Below are 18,384 nucleotides of genomic sequence, written 5' to 3'. Positions count from 1 at the left end.
ATAATATTAAAAACATTATAAGACAAGCGGGAATCAACACACTAGACAGTGAAAGGATGAAGTCGAGATCGAGCAGTATATTTCTGACATTTTTTACGTCCTACAATGTAAGTTTCTTACGATTTAAATGTAATTTGAGAAAAAGTGGCCGCTTGTTAAGAAGTTTCACTTGCAAGAGTGTTTGTTCTTGTGAATGGTCGGAAATTGTTGGTATTTCTACAATGAATACACAATTACGTTTTCTTTTATCATATTCCTCTCATTCTTTTGTCATATACTTGACTCTTTATTTCATATAAAGAATGGATAACCAAATGGGAACCTGAAATCGAACACTTCTTTTGCCATATGTGTGCACGTTCATTACGGCTCTTCCTTTTACGTTCTTTTTAGTATCCAGGTTGAGAAAAGTTCGTTGTTGTATTTCAGTTACACGGTAATTCCCGTCAAATGTGATTTGTTCATATTCATGGTGATACACTGCAATTTTTTTCCCTCCTCAGAAAACTGAGCTGCAGCGGTAGACTTTAATTAAAAACATTGTCAGATTTATTTGATATTTCAGGTTTATCTGTATTATGTCTTGAAGAAAATGGGTGTAGTTCTTTGCGTGTAAAAAAGTTCCTCATTGGATGGGTCGATATTGTACTCGATATGCACTCTCCTAGGCCCGCGTTCGATTCTCCGACCGGCCAATGAAGAATTAGAGGAATTTATTTCTGGTGATAGAAATTCATTTCTCGGTATACTGTGGTTCGGATTCCACAATAAGCTGTAGGTCCCGTTGCTAGGTAACCAATTGGTTCTTAGCCACGTAAAATAAGGCTAATCCTGCGGCCCAGCCCTAGGAGAGCTGTTAATCGGCTCACTGGTCTGGTTAAACTAAGGTATACTTAACTTTTGCGTATAAAAGCTTGCACAGAGCTAGGAAAGATGAAGATAGAGAAGTCCAGATTTCTATCTTCAAATTATCTTTCGCTTCCACTGGAGTCTTGTGTTTGACTCAAGCGTCCTTCTCTTCTGAGAAGGCTGAATCGTCATTGCGTAAAACCTAAAGGTTTACCATTAATCGCCTGGATGTACGTTGATGAAGGTCGTTAAGAAGAGAATTAAAACTTTATTCCATGACATGAAAGTTCTTTATTACCTTATGGAAATGGGTCATAACGGTGTTGATGAAGTGTGTTTCGGATAGTCAGCAACCTTAAATCGTTTATAACGACATAAACCCACAGATGACGATTACTCTTCGCTCTGAAATGAAGTTTAAAGGGTTTCAACTTAATGTTATTGTAATGATTCTTTTGTAGTCGCTTAGAAGTCGAGTAAGTAAAATAGTATTATATAATATAGATAGGTATGAATTCATCATTATCCAGAATTTTGTATTTAAAATGTACCGTTGCCGTACCTAGCAGATGAGTTTCAGTATCACAAAGCTGAAAGAGTTTAAAGAGTTTTAATTCTCTTCTTAAGGACTTTCATCAACGTATATATTTATACGTATGTGTATATATATATATGTACGTATACATATACATACATACATATATAATTAGTAATTCACGGGCATTTTAAACTTATTTATTACATTCGTTTACAACGTATATTAATACAATGCAGGTCAGAAATTTCGTTCTAAATCGGAATAGTGATTCCATTTTCTGTTCCGCTCCAATTTTTCATCGACACATTTTTATTTGTATATTTCAATAGTTGTGAAAAAATCTTTGAACGTTATACATAAATGTATAGAGAGAGAGAGAGAGAGAGAGAGAGAGAGAGAGAGAGAGAGAGAGAGATGCATATTTTTCCAATATCGTGATATGATTTATGGGCGATCACAGTTGACTTATTCCTTTTTATCGAAGGTGGAGTGGAAAAAATCGTGTGAAAACAGCGAGAATTCTAAAAATGTTCAATATTTCCATTAGCTTTAAATGCGTAGTTTCATGAAATTATTCTATGTATTTGTCGATCGTCACAAAATTCAAATGTAAAACACACACACACACACACACACACACACACACACACACATATATATATATATATATATATATATATATATATATATATATATATATATATATATATATGTGTGTGTGTGTGTGTGTGTGTGTGTGTGTGTATGGGTACAAGTACTCAGTAGAACTGAAAAAATTAAATTTTCTTTAATCCAGGTAGCGTAAACCAATAAAAGTGTGCTCAAGTTCCTTTGTTTATATAGTTTTCTAAATGCAGTGAATATTTGCCATTATGTATTTTTAAACATGATCAACGCATAATGAATACGATATAATAAGAGTGACAAAATGTTTGTCTCCACAATTATCAACGTTATGATTATTTTTGCCTCTGTAAAAGGAAGTGTAACCTATATCAAACGTTATGGTAATCCTTAAGTTTGCGGTAATAACTGTGATTTTTGATGCATAATACATGTGAGGAGAAGACTGGTTATAAACAACAAATATCCACCCATGGGAAGAAGGAAGTTACTGTAATATACTCATGACTGCCTAAAAGGAAAGAAAACAGTGTACAGAGTAACCCGACTCTTTGTGTTCAAGGTAACTACAACTTCTCTAGCCATGTCAGATAACACTTTTACCATAATAGTTCCCTTTTATATCTTCCAGGTCCCGATTGCCGCGGTGTAATGCCGTAAGTGATGTCATTCCATATCATTCCATGGCCCCAAATGCCTCATAATGCGGGTGAGTTCATTTTATTTCCTTTTCTTTAAACAGAGATTCAAGTTGGTCTGTTAGGCAGATAGCTGTTGTTCGTGTTAAGAAAATATCTCAGGAAGCGATTTCATTCACCGCCTTCGTTTATCACTTTGAATGTAAAACTTCCATTTGCTGATCATTCCAGGACCAACGACAGACAAAAATCTAATCTTTCCCGGGACCATATTTGAAGTTGAAAGTAATTGCATATTTAATTCTTTTCGCCTTTACACTGATCAGCTTCTGATAGCCTCGTTTGAGATGGGCTTATATTTTCCTTCTATGGATAATTACCAGCTTTATCACTGTGTTTATGTTTCACGGGTTAGCTTGTAATCAGCACTTTGAAAATGTGATTCTAATAACTAAGTGCAAGAAGGTTTTATGAAAGAAAGTAATAACATTACTTCATTCAATACGAATCAGTTGTAAATCTGGGAAAGAACATTATAAAAATTTTTAATTATACAACCAGATAAACAAGAACATCACACTGGTGAGTAAGGTAGTATACACTCAGCAAAGGATTAATTATCACAGTCGGATGTCCTGACGTGCTCGCTCAGGCTGTAAACGATAAAGTGATACATTGCATAACTAAGGAATCGAGATAAGTAAGAGTCCTGAATTTTGAAGCTAAATTGTTAATAGCGAGGGAAAAAGATGGCAAGAAGCTATTTGGCAATATAAATTTATGATAAGGATCTAGTAAAACCTAAACACCGTTCTTCATAGAGGTCATATAAAGACTACACAATCTGGTAAGTCGTCTTTGGAGCAACTTGAAGTGGCTCGTCTAACAGGTGAAGACTCGGAGATGGAGATTATGCTCATCCTCAACGCTCGTTGATTCAGCTGGCTGTAGTGGCCTTGAGCCATCATCAATAAAAGTAGAAGTTGGCTGTCGTGGTGGTGGGTCATCGTTAGCATAGTAGGGGGCAGGTAGTAAGGGTGAAAAGTCAGACTCCCTTGGTCATTGTTGCTGGGATCTCGAACCCCAGGGACATTTCCATTTCTTATCGAGGCACAAGCAAACTTAATGGGAACATGGATGTTGGCAGTCCATCCGGTGAAATAGGGGCTGGAAATGTAGCGACTTACATCACGGAACTTGATGATCTGCCCCCCAAAATAGTCGGCCCTGGCACGAAGACAACTGGAGGCATCAACAACAGGAAGAGCTTCCTCTGAAACGACGGCGCTGGAGCAGCTGGTGTTTCTTATGATAGCAGAAGCCCATGGCCCACTGATGGCGCTTGAAACACAAAAATTGGACACGTTTTTATGCTCCAAATTAAAGCTTACTTTATACTGTTGCGGGTCCTTGAAGGTAGTAGGATTTTTTGGGCAGCATGATCTGGTATATCCCTCCTCACTGCACTGTGGCACTTGACTGGGGAAGTAGTTTATGAGGATGGCTTGCTTGTATAATTGCTGGAGGTAACTGAAGAATGAACAGAACAAGAAGCTCCACAGGAACATTTTATTAGTGTCTTAAGAATACTTAGGGTTGGCATAGTGAGCAGAGACCCAATCACATATACAAATTGACAAATTGTAAGTATACAATTTTTGTTTGATCGAGGTCTTCCAGTGGATTCCAAAATTTAAATTTAAGTTATTATACTATGGTATTCTGGGTTTTCCAATGGAAAGTCCACCATCTTATATATTGTGATGAAATATTTCAAGTCTCAGATGGAGATGGAAGGCGTGTGGGTGTTGGGTTGAGAGGGAAATGTTCTCCCATCCCCGTGAAAAGTGTGAGACGTGATGTATCTATCATGGGAATTATTTGTTGAAAGATAACGGCGGTTACCACTTCATTCAGCTGCAACCCATTAGGAAAGCGCGCAATATATATTACGCTTCTCTCGTATCTTCTGACTCAATATATAAACAGTAAAAGTCCTGACAGGATATTATGACATTCTATTAGTTTAACGGCAACATCCAGCCGTTGTAGAACTGTAATAAAAATAAACGTCTTTTGGTCAAGACAGGGGATAATGAAATGGCCTATGAGGCAAAAATATTTAGTGGTTGAATCTTACTCCGAAAAACTTCATTTCAAGTTGCAACCATTATTTCGCTGCATTATATATTTTGTTAGCTTTCTGTAACATGATATCAGAATATAAGTAAAATTATTATATTATGTGTGAACAGCTACCGTTAATAGATAAAGTTCCAGTTGATTTCTAATCCTTGTGCTAAATGTCCTGTTTCAGTCTTAGCGATAATATATGAAAATTACGGCCTATCTGAAGCACCTTCCTCTCAGGCTTCATTGCTTTTTCATCCCTTTTTTTTAAACATGCAGTGCCATTTAATGTGTAATTCTTTAAAAGAAAGATGTCTAGAGATAGCCAGACTTTTTTTTTTTTTTTTTTGAGGTTTTTACCAATTTCTGTCTTGTAAAATGTAGGTAATTCCTCTTTGAAAACTTTTTGGTATAACTTAAGGTTCTATTGGCATGAAATCGTATTTTTGGAAGAATAAATATCTACTGGGATGTCTCAAGTACACTTTACATATCTTAAAACTAAAGCATGTAGAGATCGAATGATAATGCCATATGATTACTTATTAGCAGTGTTGGTAAAATACGGCAACCATATAACAGAAGTTAGTGCTATTTATTACATTCTTTGAAGGTAAAAGGCTATCACGATTTGGCCACCAAGAATCTAACAAATAACACCAACTTCCGTTATATGGTAACCATATACCAGCACCCCAAATAATAGACATTCATTGGGCAATATCATCGATTTTTTATTTTATCCATATTCTCTTTACTTAAGCGTTTTGTAGTGAGCATGTGGTTTTGTGTGCGTGTAAGTGCAGTACTCTGCACAGTGTAAGCAGAAAATGAATACTGACACTTGCCGGAAAATTTTTCTTTGTTGCTTGTCGGTATTAAGTCATATCTTCCAGTAAAAATTGAATAAAAGAATACATGTGCATTCATTCTCACTTCTAAGCTATTGCGAGAGATCTCTGTAATCCACCTAGGATAAATAACAAATTTTTCCTCTTAGTCCCCTTATGTAAACTGTCCCACGGCGTTCCTCTTCTAACTTTATTTTGCTCGTAATCCACACTGCATTTCTAAATATCCTTTCAAACTTGAAATATTTTTATTATCCGTTAAAATGCATTTGCATCCTGCTCCCATGCACTCCCTCGATGAAATCGCGCGCATATGAAGCGTAGTCTTTGTCCGTTCTGATATCAATATTAATCTATTCCCCCCTGACATTTTTCTATACTTCCAACTTATCCTTCGAGTTTCACGTCCACGTGACTGTCGTTATTATTTTCATTTTACTTCACCTAACTCCATCAATCTCCCTCCCCTGATGTTCTTGTTTACGGGCAGCGAATTTGAATGGGTCGCACTTTATACGTTAATCTTAACCCGCGTACTAATATTGCCATCCAGATTCTATTTGAATTGCTAATGTTGCCAAGTTGACTCGCATGTCCGTGCTTGACCAAGCACAACCCTTTTAAATTACTTCTCGAATTTCTTCTTCACTTAGCGATAGTCAGTGCGTATGCAAATGCAAGATTGGCAGCTGTGTCTGAGTGAGGAATAAAGACTTATATATATATTTAGGTGCATGTGTTAGATGTGTATAGCTTATCCGGTAATTATCCTATTGATATTGCAAAATGGCCTTTCAAGATAGGGCACTGGCTTAAGTAAAACTAATACTCAATGTAAAAGTGATGTACCAGATATTTCATCCTAATTTAGTAACAGTAGTCAACGCTATCACTTTTTTTTAACTTAGTCATCAAAAATAATAAACTTAATCCTATCATGTATTATATACGTGCATTGGAGGCATCATTCAAATTTCTAGGCCATCTATTGCTATCCGTTTTAGTTTTCTGTAAAAGAAAACTATTGTACCGGCTTTGTCTGTCCGTCCGCACTTTTTTCTGTCTGCACTTTTTCTGTCCGCCCTCAGATCTTAAAAACTACTGAGGCTAGAGGGTTGCAAATTGGTATGTTGATCATCCACCCTCCAATCATCAAACATACCAAATTGCAGCCCTCTGGCCTCAGTAGTTTTTTTTTATTTTGTTTAAGGTTAAAGTTAACCATAATCGAGCTTTTGGCAACGATATAGGATAGGCCACCACCGGGCCGTGGTTGAAACTTCATGGGCCGCGGCTCATACGGCATTATACCAAGACCACCGAAAGATAGATCTATTTTCGGTGGCCTTGATTATACGCTGTAGCGACTGTACAGAAAACTAGATTGCGCCGAAGAAGCTTCGGCGCATTTATAACTTGTTTTTGTGTTCTTCTTAACAAAACTCCATCGTAATTACTGCCAGATTTATTCAATATACTTTAGCTCCTTGAATACCCTGCAGCATGTGTTGTCTTGCCTTAAAGCTTGATTACATAAACCTATGATTTTCTCGTGCATACAGTTTTTGGAATGGGTCATTTTACATGACGGAAAATATTGATAACCATGTAATCGATATACGATAGTCAATAATCTCACCTAAATATGTTGAGACTTGAGAAAGAGCTGTTGTAGAACAAAAGATTTGATCAGACTCTTCGTCCCAAAATGAAAAGAGAGATACGGAGTTAACCGTAAGTAAATTCATGTACATAATTTTGAAGAACAAAAGATTATATGCATATAATTCACTGGTTTATGCTAAAATCATTTGCAATGCGAAGTAGCGTGATAAAAGTGCTTTTCAGTGCCGATGGAAATCTTCATATGTTCATTTAGAAATATGGAGCTAAATAATAGTAAAAAAATCTGTTCACAGTTTTTCCATGACGGTCCAAGACTCCCTAAGGTATAAGATTACCTCAATGTTCCGTTTGACGTTTGCAAGATAACTAATGTATTTCATGAAATCTGTAGGTAAAAAGTTAAGAGGAAATCAGGAAAATATCGAATATTTAACAGCGCTGGGATTTGCTACAAGTATTCTGTACTTCTGGTAAAATGTCTCTCTTTAAAGAAGAATTGTGATAATCAAGAAGACAAAAACGGGAAGCTTGGAATTTTTTTTATTTCAGTCTTCCCGTCCAAGTCTCGCGGATTTTCAACGAAAAAGTTTGGCGCAATATTTCCATCCGCAACTCTTTGACTTTATACAATCCTATTAACCCCGAAGCACGTTGGTGTCCCACCGCTAATCCTCTTAGTATGCGGACTGAATATGAGGCTTCTGCATCACTCTTTTTCTTTCAAGTATTCCACTCGCTGAATATATATATATATATATATATATATATATATATATATATATATATATATATATATATATATATATATATATATATATATATATATACATATACACACATATACACACATACATATACACAGTGATAGGTAGACAGATGTGTTTATTTATATCCATCTATTAATTTCGTTTGTATATATGTTTCGGCGGCTGCCAACATTAAGCCTATTCCTGAAAAATTCGAGAATTGTATGGCTAATGGTGTGTCCACACAATAGTGAATCGTGCCTCTAGCACATATTGGGAGCATAATCACTTGCATATCACTAACAGATTGAAAACAAATCAACGAAACTAATAGGATGACAAAACCTTTTGCAAATGCTGGATGATCTTATGAAGCAATGGTTAAGACCACCAATAATTCGTTGAATTGTATTCAACCTCTTTGTGGCATATAAGCAGCAAGCTACTGAACTGTCTTCTTATACTTTTTAGTGTAGAAAGAGTGAGAGTAATAGAGTCTTTTTTGGGGGGAGTAAATCTGTGCTTTGCAGTTCGGAGGCCATGGAAGATTGGTTTTGGCATGATACGAGTGGAAAGGTAGGTGACAGAGAAGAAGAAGGCATTTAGGCCAAATAAGGATCCCTGGAATAAATGAGAATGGAGAAAGTCGTGTGGAAATAGGTTTTGAAAAGGGATTGGTTGTTGTTAATATATGGTTCCCCGCTCAAAAAAAAAAAAAAAAAAAGCTCACCTAAGAGATGATGTAGACAAGGGTTGATTATATTTGAAGTAAGTTCAGAGACGGTAGAATGTCAAGCTGGTGCATGTAAAGGAGCAAAGAAGAGTTGATGGAAGCATAACTGGTCATTATTTTGTTAAAGCAACAGTTAAGAGAGGTGGACGTTTATTTGTAGAGAGGGAAAGAAAATGTAAATGTAAGGGTAATCAAAACAAGTGGCTTTGATAAAGCAAATGTAGGCAGGGAATATTGGAGGAACGTAAATGAGAAAGGGGTTATGGATAAAGGCACAGAAACTGAAAGAGGAAATGGAGAATTTGTTAAATCTCAAGATGGGCTATTGAGTAAGCAGGAGGTGTTTATGATTTTTGTAAGGTAACTTCATGAGAAACTTCACAGCAGAAGAGAGGATTATGTACAGGAGTGCAGGAGGATTGGTAAGGTGATTAAAAACGAGGGGAGAGAGGAAAAAGAGTATAAGAAACAAAATAATTGTTTGGGGGGGGGGTTGGAGAAATGAGCAGAGACATGAGGGAAAATAATTTGTTTTACATGGAGGTAAAGCTTAATGAGCAAAGTAATGGATTTCAGAACAAAAAGACGAACGGAGAGATATCAGAAAAGAATGCAGTTCTGGGCCAATGGAGAAAGTATTTTGATAATTTGTTGAATATGGAAAACAAAAGATGTGGAGCTGAATTATGCTAAGTGGAAGGAATATGATTATATCGAGAATATTTGTTGTTTATGACGTAAGGATAGCAATTAACAAGCTGGAGAATGGAAAGACACCTTGAGTTGATTTGATTACAATGGAAATACTATGGTATGTTGGTGAAAGTGGAATTAACATGGGTTCCAAAGGAACAGGTAGAGTGATTTTTTCTTCTGCAGAAGGATAAAGGCGATAAAAGGGACTACTAACCATAGTTGCATAACTTTGATGGGTGTATCACGGGAGATAAATGGTAGGGTTTTGGTTAAAAAAGTACGAAAGATGACAGGGTGTGACAGGGGAAGAGTGGTGCACTTGGATTGGGAAGTGTATGTGGAACAAGTATTTATTAGAAGTGAGAGTATGTCATAGAATGTTTTGAGGTGGTTTGGGCATGTGGAAATGTTGGAGGATGGTAGGTAAATGAAAAAAAATATATACTGTTTAGATTTAGAAGCACTGGAAGGAGGAGGAAAAGTCTTTAAAGAGGGATGTACATCTGGGGTGAAAGATGCAATGAGGGAGAGAGGCCTCAAAGTACAAAAGGCAAAAAAGAACGTGTATCATACAGGTTAATGGTGCAACGTTTGTAGGAGGGTATAACATGGTCTAGAGGATACTCTATACCTTGGGGTATAAACACGTAGGCTGGTGACCATTCATATAGGTGTATAAAGCAGCTAGTGTTGGGGATTTTTTTGCAAAGGGATTTCATCCACAATTCAGCAGTTTAGAGTTCATGTGAGTTTTTCTTATAGGAATTTACTCTTCCCTACTTTCAGTCGGCACTTTGAAGAGAAGACGTTTGAATCTGTTAGATTAAGGTGATCTTGCTTTCTTTTGCTTTAGAGAACCTCGTACAAACGTACACACACACACTTATGCATATAAACATGCACAAACATATATATATATATATATATATATATATATATATATATATATATATATATATATATATATATATATATATATATATATATATATATATATATATATATATATACTGTATATAATGTGTGTGCGTTCGCCCATTTCTAAACTTATGAAAGTTATCCTTTAATACCATAAGTTTATAAGGATTATCAGTTTTGCTTTTCCGTTCGTTATCAGGCTTTTGTATCGAAGATGTAATGACTTTAACACAGAATTCCCTCTTCCAGGCTACTTTACGGTGATTAATCTTCCACAATTCTTCAATGTACCCATTTCATTCGGATTCCGTCCGACGAATACTTTAATACTTTTCGGAGTACAGATTTTAAAATTTTTAGCTTTGCCCAGATACTAAAAATTATCATAACCTGTTCTCTCAATTTATATATATATATATATATATATATATATATATATATATATATATATATATATATATATATATATATATATATATATTTGCCATTAAATGGATTGGTGAAATATTATATGGGAATCAGTCACCGGACTTTATAAATAAATTCCAGTATTTTCATCTATTTTGGTTTTTCTTCACTTGATAGGAGAGACTTATATACGGAAAATTTTACATATTTATATTAAAATATCAAGCTCTCAGAACTCATAACAAGATAGCAGGTTCTTTACCCACCATCCTGAGTAATTTTGTAATGGATTACTTTCCTTGTAGAGTGTTAAGTTAAGTATACTTTAGTTTTACCAGACCACTGAGCTGATTAACAGCTCTCCTAGGGCTGGCCCAAAGGATTAGACTTATTTTACGTGGCTAAGAACCAATTGGTTACTTAGCAACGGGACCTACATCTTATTGTGGAATCCGAACCACATTATAGCGAGAAATGAATTTCTATCACCAGAAATAAATTCCTCTAACTCTTCATCAGCCGGCCGGAGACTCGAACTCGGGCCTAGCGAGTGCTAGTCCACAGCTCTGCCAACTCCCCAAACGAACAGTGTATTCAGTTATTTCAACAAAATAATTTTTATTTCAGTTGAATGACTAATAATCTTTAAGATTAAAGTAACAATAAACTTTAAGATTAAAATAACATTCCTTTCATCAGTTTTCCAGATATATTTTTAATAGACATTTCTTTTCAGTTACCGCCCCCCCCTCTCTCTCTCTCTCTCTCTCTCTCTCTCTCTCTCTCTCTCTCTCTCTCTCTCTCTCTCTCTCTCTCTCTCTCTCAAGTCTGTTGAGTTGGGTTACTCTTTCCCCTCCATGTTCTTTCTCTGGAGCTCCTCACCCTGATACTGATTACCTGCAGGAACGATAAACCTTTTAAAAGAAAAGTTTACATATGCTGGTTAACGGCATTGTTTTATTATAAGGGTAAACATAGTTATAAGCATTCTTATTGCGTCACAGTTGCGAACATGAATTGAATTTCCCCCCGTTTAAATTGGCATTGTCAGATAATGCAGGGTCTTAAGCTATCGCCTCATTAGTGGGAAGTAAAACAGCTTTACTTTTTCATGTGTTTTAGAAGGGGATATTGTATTCTGTATTGATTTCCCATAGTCCTTTTGCAGTTCTTGCAAATTTACTACTGGGAGAGGTTCTAGTTTGTTGTTATAGTTCTTTTCCCCTCTTCCTTGAGATAATGATGTGATAATTTCCAATAATTTTCGAATCTCGTTCATTATTAATATCAGCGTCGACAAAATTGGTATTTATTTATTTCTGGCCAAGGGCTAACATTCAGAGTTTACTGATATCACTAAACATAAACAAAATATGTCGCTTAAGTTAACTAATTACTCATGATGTCTTTTAGAATTGTGCGTTTCATTTTAGGTATTAAATATTTAGCAAATCTGTGAACAACTTCCATTGCATAGCTATGCTTCTCGACTAATAAGCATCTTTCCTATTATCAGTAAGAGCTGTCTCTCGTCCGTTTAATTTTTAACACTATATGAAGATGATATTGACCAACACTTGGAACATAACTTTTCCCAATATTGCGGTATACACAACATTCATGGATGATCAGATTTTCGGCATAAGTACGATGAGAATTGTATTCCGTGCTGGAAGGGACCAGATTGATTAAATTTCATGAAAAACTATGTCAGAAGAGAGAGAGAGAGAGAGAGAGAGAGAGAGAGAGAGAGAGAGAGAGAGAGAGAGAGGATGCTTTTGTGCATTAATACAATTTTTACAAGGGAGGAGGAGGAGGCGGAGGAGAGAGAGAGAGAGAGAGAGAGAGAGAGAGAGAGAGAGAGAGAGAGAGAGAGAGAGTAAATTATTTTATGAAATCGGAACAATGAAAAGTGGTGCTGGTGGTGTTGGGTGTGGGTTCTATGCCATTTTTCCCCAGGTGCTTGTAACCAAAGAATTAAAGTATAACATGAACATTCACAAATTTTTCAAACAAACACTTCACATCCATCAACAATAGCCTGGTTATTAATTTTAAATTCAGGACCCACAACCAAAAATAAAACTTGATGTGGACACAAAGACAACCTATAGGTCCCAGTGAGTAGAACAGTAAAGCACTCAGTAACAAAAGTGCAATCATCTTCAGGAACCTGAAAGCAAAAAAATTAGGAAAAATAGGTTAGCCTTCCAGAGAACGATCCACTCCTCAAGGAAGAGGGAGAGAGAGAAGGAAGGAGAGTGGAGAATGGAAGAAGATGGAGTCATAATGATAACGAAGAGGCTATTTAGGGAAAATTTGGATGATAGAGTTAACATCTCCGAGATGCTGCAGAATTCTTGAAGGATTTCTTAGAAAGAATTTTTTCCTTAGCCCGAAAGTAGGGAGCATCATTTTATAAAAAGTAGTACGCTTCTAGTAGTATTAAGATTCATTTCTACCTGCGAAGCAGGTTGCCATAATGAATTTCATTTTGGTTTACACGGCTTTCAGTGAAATGACTATATACAGTACAAGTATTCATTGAAGCCAGTGAAGTGCATTTATATATATACAGTATAGTATGTAATTATATATATATATATATATATATATATATATATATATATATATATATATATATATATATATATATATATATATATATATTCCCAGGAAAACTCTGAATAACAACCGATAGCCTCTCTCTTCCCTAACACCCCCTCTGCTCTCTCTCTCTCTCACCTCCTGTCCCTGTCTCTCTCTCTCTCTCTCGCACTCTCTCTCTTTCCTGTAAAGATAGTTGCTTCAGTTACATTGCCCAACATGTTTGACATTTAATATTTCACCCCTTCTCAACCCCCCTTCGTATCGGGGCTGAAGTTGGACTTGAAAGAGCATCAAGAGTCTCACTATTCATCTCAGCGACCTTGAAAACTATGGATTAGACACTAATATCTGTCGTTTTCGATTATTTTTACATGTCACTCCCTTCCACCCCCACCCCTTTTGGTGCCAGTGATGTCTTACCCCAACAGTATTCTTGTCCCGACAGTAAGTCATATGTATACCGAAATGAGGTATGATAAACCCGTAAAGTTATTTATTTACTAAGTCTACAGGCAGAACCACCCCCCCGTTTCAGGGAATCTCTTTCCACTCCCACCCCCTTTGGCGCCCTCTGGTGCTGGTGACGTCTTACCCACAAAGTACTCTTTTCCAGATAGTAAGTCATATGCATAACAAGTTTGGTTGAAACTGCTCAATGCGTTTCAGAGTTATGTTTGACACACACACAGACATACATCCATTTATATATATATATACATATATATATATATATATATATATATATATATATATATATAATATATATATATATATATATATATATATATATATATATATATATATATATATATATATATATATATATATATATATGTGTGTGTCTGTGTGTGTCTATTTGTAAAGGGCTTTGATTGACGTAATTCCTCTGGGGTATTTTTTGGACCGCCTTTGTTTTTTGTTTTTTTTTTAGAATAATCCTTATCAATTTTCATTTCCGATTCTTCGTATAGATTCACATGAACACGCAATGATTCTGACTGGCCATGGGAATTTCATGGAGAAGGACACGGTCATTATTACCATAATAATTCTCTAAATTAGTAGCGCTTCGTATTCATTTGTTACTTACCCAGATTTTCACAGGCGATTTATAGTTTTAAAGGCGATATATTTGTTATCAGTGCAACAGCATAATTTAAAAAAAAACTAAACTACTGATGTGAGTTCTTTGTGATGAAGAATGCAATGTTTCATAATTATCTGAAATCGTAAAAAATTGTTCCAAAATTAAAACGCATTATTTCATTAACTTACCTAAGTGCAATTTCCATGTGGCATGTTTCATTTCTAAAGTATACGTGATCATATTTTAACCTTTTCCGATGAAAGAATGTTTACCAGTAGTTACGCAACCAATTGCTTCTCATCCTGCGGGTTTCATTTCGTAAATGTATTTCATCTATTGTATCACTTTGTTAGATTTATGTTCATTTGCTTTTCTTCAAGCGTTTTACCATTAGCCATTTTCGCATACTTTCTCCTGATGACTCGTTAATTTTTTTAAACTTGCCCATTAGCAAATCTCGGTAGTTTGCCAGGTAGTAGGAATTATGGAAACATCAAAGTTATTTATAACAGTTATATCCATCATCGTATGAGATACTTTTTCATCATTGTCATTAATTAGCTTGGAAACAAGTCTTAAATGTATTGTAATAAATGAGTTACCCAAGTTTATTGTATCAAGGCTTTTTTTCTCATGCTAGTTCCAATTGTCAAAAATATCAACATGATTTAGCATTATCCTGTGACACACACGCGGAAAGTAAATGAATTAAATAACGAAGAGAGAGAGAGAGAGAGAGAGAGAGAGAGAGAGAGAGAGAGAGAGAGAGAGAGAGAGAGAGAGAGAGAATCTTTAATAACGAAACCAATATCGAGTCTCTACTAGATTCCATTCCAATATTGTTTTCTATTAATCATTTGATATAAACTCCTTTGTGAATTTACACTGTTGAACATTGTGTTTTTGTTTTTAAAGTATATTTATGTGTGAGAAAGATAAAACATTTTGATTCCAGTAATGGCCTATTATAAGAACCATACGCGGAAAGAAGTTGACTTCGTAATATCATGAAATGCAAAGGAAATTTATCTTAAATGGTAAGCACATTTAAAGTACTCGAGCATTTAAGGCCATGTTTGTAGAAAGGAAATACTTGTACGACTTAATATTGACATTTGTGTCTGCTCTAATGTTCTCACAAACTCGTACGCATATGACATAGCCATGAGCCACGATGGTGCACCAAGACACAAATGACCGCTGTTTCATCTTCACGAGAGCTTCAGTGTATTCAGAGGATTGTGAAATGTCTCGTGGTATTGTCGCTAATGATGTCTCGTCTGGTTGATTGTTTTGACTTGAAAGTCATTGCACAAAAGGTGCATACGTCGTGCATTGCTTGCCAGAAATTGTGCAATCAGGACCCTGAGAAAGATCTCCAAGTGTTGGTGGTGGGGGTTGTTTAGTGCCGTCAGTGCAACCTCACGCGCGGTGCTTTGTAGGTATTACTTCAGGTTCTTGGTAGCGTCCTTTCGGCCCCTAGCTGCAACCCCTTTCATTCCTTTTACTGTACCCCCATTCGTATTCTCTTTCTTCCATCTTACCTTCCACCTTCTTCTAACAAATGCTTCATATTGGAACTGCGAGGTTTTCTTGCTGTTATACCCTTAAAACCTTTACTCGCAGTTTTCCTTTCAGCGCTGAATGACCTCACAGGTTCCAGCGCTGGGCCTTCGGCCTAAATTGTATATTTTTCGGGGATAGATCAAGAAGGATAATTGCTTGACATTTTCTTCTAAAATGCTTCATGCTTTAGAAATTGCTCTGAAGAAAAAACGTAGCTAAATAAAGGTAAAACATACACTAGATAATACATAATCCCTTCATGTATACTGTATTTATAATATTATGTAATGTGGAGGTAATAATGGTATATATATCCATACACCCTTGTACATAAGCTTTTAAACACTTGTGTACATCAGCTTTTAATCAGAGGCTGAAAGTGAACTGAAAGCAATTATGGGTTTACCATAAGTAAACAATATTTTCATGTATGTTTTTTTTCTTTCAGGGACAAAATGTTTGGAGGTGTTGCATAATTCAAACAGAGCGAGAGCTTTATTGCGCTGTCCATTGCGCATGAGCAGTTGCTTAGGTTGGCTTTCACATCTTATACAGAGGTGAGTCTGTTCACGCACGCTTGCATGCAGTATTTTTATCGCTTAGATTAGATCTGCGTATGAGACTGAACTTTATATAAGATAGAAATAATAGTAATGTAGTGATATTTTGTGCTGCTGCAGTTTCACTCAGCCTCGGTTATTGTTTTATTGATTATGTATATCTTCCATATAGTTTGTTTCCTCTGATTGCTGTATATTGCAGTATTCACGTTGGACCTTTGATTAGTAAAATAACGCTTCATCATAACTCACTTTCCCATTCCTGTCTAACCATTCCTCCCTTTGTCTCCAATGTATGTATCATTAATCAGCAATTCTATTTCCTTTGTAGTATTTTAACATTCCAAATTTAAAGGTATTCGATGCAAAGCAAAACCTGTCGCGTGTCTACACGTACCTGGCTCCTTAACGAAATATTACTCGTTAATTACACTTTGCTATAAATACAACCCTTCTTGTCCATTTAGGAAGCGAGCCATTCTAGCAAGGGCTAAGAAATTGAAAGGAATAAAGAACACCTTGTTGCAGAAATAATAATAATAGCAATAATAATAATGATAATGATGAAGACTCTCTCTCTCTCTCTCTCTCTCTCTCTCTCTCTCTCTCTCTCTCTCTCTCTCTCTCTCTCTCTCTCTCTCTCTCTCACGAAGTGGACGCATTACATTCAAAGTGACCAACGTAAATCGTTCAGTTTTACATAAGTTGTTGTACCTTTAAATTCTTCAAACGGATTAATTAGTGGTTACCTTAGTACACAATATAGAATCCACTTATAAGATGGAAGCAATAATCTTTAACGAGACTGGTCTGAGTTTTTAAATTTCAAACTGACCAAGTAACGTGTAAGCAATGGAACCTGATAATTTATTAACTGATTGCAAACCAACATTTCTCTCACAGCTTATAAAGCCAACGCAGCTTGATTTAAAAGCAATTATTTCTTGTATCTACAAAATTAATTTTACATGCCATGAAGAGTCAAGATTAATCTTTGATAAATAACAGGAAAATTTCTATATATTAATAAAAATATGCATGCTGATTCTCGCAATATATTATTGGAAATTTACAAAATATTTATGAACGACTATAAAAAATGGTAAAATTGTAGCCTTAGGAAATTATATTTAAGGTAAAATTAGTTCTTTGGAGGTCAATTGATTCAGATTTATTGGTCAATTACTGGTTATGACACGGCAATTTTCGTTCGAACTCGTGGAATTACGTTGCTTAGCAGGTGACAGACATTAGATAATGGTTCCGAAACTAAACAGACATCGTAAATTAAACATCGTCAGTGAATATATATATATATATATATATATATATATATATATATATATATATATATATATATATATATATATATATATATATATATATATATATATATATATATATATATATATATATATATATATATATATATATATATATATATATATATATATATATATATATTATATATATATATATATATATATATATATATATATATATATATATATATATATATATATATATATATATATATATATATATACAATATATATATATACAAATACACACACATATATATATATATATATATATATATATATATATATATTATATATATATATATATATATATATATATATATATATATATATATAATATATATATATATCTAAAGATGTGCTTGACAGCTGGTTATGCCATATATATATATATATATATATATATATATATATATATATATATATATATATATATATATATATATATATATATATATATATATATATATATATATATATAT

General features: G+C 34.8%; 1 long non-coding RNA gene across 2 annotated transcripts in view; it reads left to right on the top strand.

Annotated features, from left to right (window-relative positions):
- LOC136828808 (uncharacterized) overlaps positions 1-18,384 on the top strand; it is an 855,933-nt gene that overhangs the window by 79,413 nt on the left and 758,136 nt on the right. For both annotated transcript variants that reach the window (XR_010850235.1, XR_010850234.1), the window contains exons 3-4: positions 2,643-2,720; positions 16,469-16,577. This is a non-coding gene — a long non-coding RNA (uncharacterized lncRNA). The remainder of the gene's footprint in view (positions 1-2,642; positions 2,721-16,468; positions 16,578-18,384) is intronic.

Source organism: Macrobrachium rosenbergii, chromosome 43, assembly GCF_040412425.1.
Source record: "Macrobrachium rosenbergii isolate ZJJX-2024 chromosome 43, ASM4041242v1, whole genome shotgun sequence".
Taxonomy (NCBI): Eukaryota; Metazoa; Arthropoda; class Malacostraca; order Decapoda; family Palaemonidae; genus Macrobrachium; species Macrobrachium rosenbergii.
The sequence above is the reverse complement of the archived record's forward strand: the minus strand, read 5'-3'. Positions and strand labels throughout refer to the sequence as shown.